Raw genomic sequence first — 2,984 nt, 5'->3', positions numbered from 1 at the left:
CCGTCTAGTTTGTTCCGTCTAGTTTGAGACAATCTAGACGGAAATTTCCGTCTAGATTGCCAAATTAGACGGGGTAATTATTTTTTAAAAATTTCCATCAACCTAGACGGAAATTCCGTCTAGTTTGCACAACCTGGACGGAATTTCCGTCTAGTTTGTGGGGAAAAAAATAATAGAAAACCCTAATGTTTCCGCACCCCACCCCCAATCTCTCCCTCTCAAATTTTCAGAATATCCGCGCCCCCCCTCCCTCGCCTCCCCCATCTCTAAAATTTTTAGAATTTTCGCGCCCTAGCAAACCCTAATGTTTCCCCACCCCACACCCCCAATCTTACCCTCTCAAATTTTCAGAATATCCGCTCCCCCCCTCTCTCACGCCGCCCCATCTTTCCCTCTCAAATTTTCAGAATTTTCGCGCCCTCCCCCCACCTCCTCCGCCCTCTCCGCCGCCCCGCCCCATCCCTTCCTCTCGAGCTTTCTCTCTCCTCTAGCTCTCGCCAAATCATCTCCTCATCAGATCACTGTAAGCTCTTTCTAGATCCCGATTTAGGGCTTTGAGCTCTTGATTCCTCTTTTGATGTGCTAACGTCATTCAAACTGATGCAGGACCAAGAGATCAGAGAGAAGATGCCGACGTCGAAAGGTATCAGCTTTCTCAATTTCGCCTCGTTTTCTTGTAAAATTGTGTAATTGGATCGATAAAAATTGAATCTTTGTGGTTTGTCGGTGAAGTGGGATGTGGGGATGGAGGTGTAAGTCGTCGGTGATCAAGAAGGAGAACTGTGTGCTTCGATGTCTATCGCCTACTTGCTATTCTCTCGTCTACGAGAGTGATCCTGTAATTTTTTTTACTGTTTTTCCCCCTAGGGTTTATTTGATTGATTTGTGTAGGAAAGTTATAACTTTTGGTTGTTGATTTTGTGCTTTTAGCTTGAAGAGGGGGAGAAGGATTATGTTCGTAGCCATGAGTACAAATTCTGCATGCGCAAGTAAGTGAAATTCTTGATTAGTAATGTACTAGAACAAATGCAGCAACGCATATGTGTCCATTGAGGAAATTTCTTCAAGGAAATTCTAGTTTGAGAGAAATTGAAAGAAGTGAAACAAGCTATCCCTTCAGAGAGCACACAATTAATATTTAACAAAACACTTCATTGCAAGAAGGAAATAGACCTGGCACTTGGAAAGCCAAAAACACTTTTAGCAAGTGGATTTCAGCACAGAAGGAAATTTACCTGGCACTTGGAAAGACAAAAACACTTCATGCAAGTGGATTGGTGCATCTGAAAATGGTGTGGATTCTTGGAATGATGGTAATATTTTTTGATGTTACAATTATTCTATTTGTCCATCTTTTCTTGTAACTAAACAGTAGTCGTAATTTTGGTATACTTAAGTCTACTGTTGTTCCTTTACTTCTTCTTATCCCCTTGGCTATGTATCTGTTAAAAGTTAGCAATCATATCTAGTATAATGTTATATTATGTACTTAGTTACTGTGAGATTCAATTAGTTGATGAATTGTTATTTATGATAAAGCATATGCTTCTGTTTGAGTAATTTTTGGTTGTGTTACATCAACCACATGCTAATTATTTATTACATGTGAGCGTGATTTGGCTTGTCGGCTGTTTTTCAGAGAAGTTTAGTATGATTCCTTCTTATACCCTTCTTTATGCTTCATGTAATTGATATTTGCCTGCCTGGACATGATCTGTTGGTTTTTGGTGTCTTATGTTAGTAGTTCTTGTTTTGTGGTTATATCAGTTCGTATGAGTTTAGCTTGCGACTCTTCTTTTTGGTGTATTCCAAACTATTACTCAAGATAGGAGGGATCGGTCTGATACTAGTTTAAGATATGTCAGTATCTTGTGTAGTGCAAAAACCACCATCATGAAGCTATGTCATGTTGCACCTGCATCTGGTATGCTTGTTTGATACTCTTATTGTGTCTATTCTTAGGATTGCCAAGTGTCATTTCCATGTTGGTGTGAACTCAACTTCTTTCACTCAATTATATACTTTTTGGGTTTTCTATGTACGAATTTACTTGTTCATATTGTGTGCCTGTCCGTATCATGTCTTTACATGAGTGCATATATGGATAGTTTGTTGAGGATGCATGCATGCTCATGACTGATCAGCTCTATGTAACTGCTGCTAGTGTGTGTGTGTGTGCAAGCGCCTGATGCTTGTGTGCTTTGCGCCTGTGCAAGGCTGTACTTACTTGATTCAGCATTATTTGTTTTTTAACAATTTTGTTAACATATTAATTGTTGTAATGTTTTTGTTATTACTTGATTCAGCATTATTTGTTTTTTAACAATTTTGTTAACATATTAATTGTTGTAATGTTTTTGTTACATAGTTCATGTTGTGTTCATCCTTTACTTAAAGGAATTATATTCGATAACTGACATGGATAAATTCTCTCTCAGTTTGAAGATACAGAGAACAAGCATATTTTCAAGATGAAAGCTCATATCTTATTTTCGCTTCAGAATCTTAGAGTTGTGTTCATAAGTGTATGACGTAGGTGTGGGACTTCCCTCCAAGAGTTTTGAAGTAAAGCTTCGGTTCCTCCCACTGACTGCTAATTCAGTAAGTCATTTGTCTCTTAGGCTATTTTTCTGTGAATATGATGGATCACAAAACTGTATATAATTACTTGATTTTTTGAGACCCTGTGATTAGTTCTTCTGCAAAGTTAATGCTTTCTAAGTGTATTTCATGGCATGGACTAATTGATGTTGAATTTTGCATAATGTAGGATCAAGGAGGAAGAAACATGATGCTTCAACAATTTGGAGGAGTAAATGCAATTGGATTCTATAAATTATGCAAAGTTCATCAAGTTATGTAAACAATTGTATACTTTATAATCTATGTAAAAAATTTATGTATCTTTCTAGTATTTTGGTGAATGTATTTTTTAAATATAATTATATTTGATATTGAAATATAATTAGATTGATTGTGTTGTA

General features: G+C 37.2%; 1 long non-coding RNA gene across 4 annotated transcripts; it reads left to right on the top strand.

The window, feature by feature from the left end:
* LOC109837997 lies at window positions 233-2,984 on the top strand. Of its 4 annotated transcripts, none has more exons than XR_002246531.1 (7): window positions 236-523; window positions 607-643; window positions 733-838; window positions 931-989; window positions 1,162-1,313; window positions 2,439-2,601; window positions 2,771-2,984. It is a non-coding gene; the product is annotated as an uncharacterized LOC109837997 (long non-coding RNA). The 4 variants fall into 4 exon arrangements; XR_002246530.1 differs by having other exon boundaries at window positions 237-523; window positions 1,165-1,313; XR_002246532.1 differs by having other exon boundaries at window positions 233-523; window positions 931-1,313; window positions 2,502-2,601.

This window comes from Asparagus officinalis, chromosome 4, assembly GCF_001876935.1.
Source record: "Asparagus officinalis chromosome 4, Aspof.V1, whole genome shotgun sequence".
In the NCBI taxonomy this organism is placed as follows: Eukaryota; Viridiplantae; Streptophyta; class Magnoliopsida; order Asparagales; family Asparagaceae; genus Asparagus; species Asparagus officinalis.
This window is presented reverse-complemented; position numbering and strand designations above follow the sequence as displayed.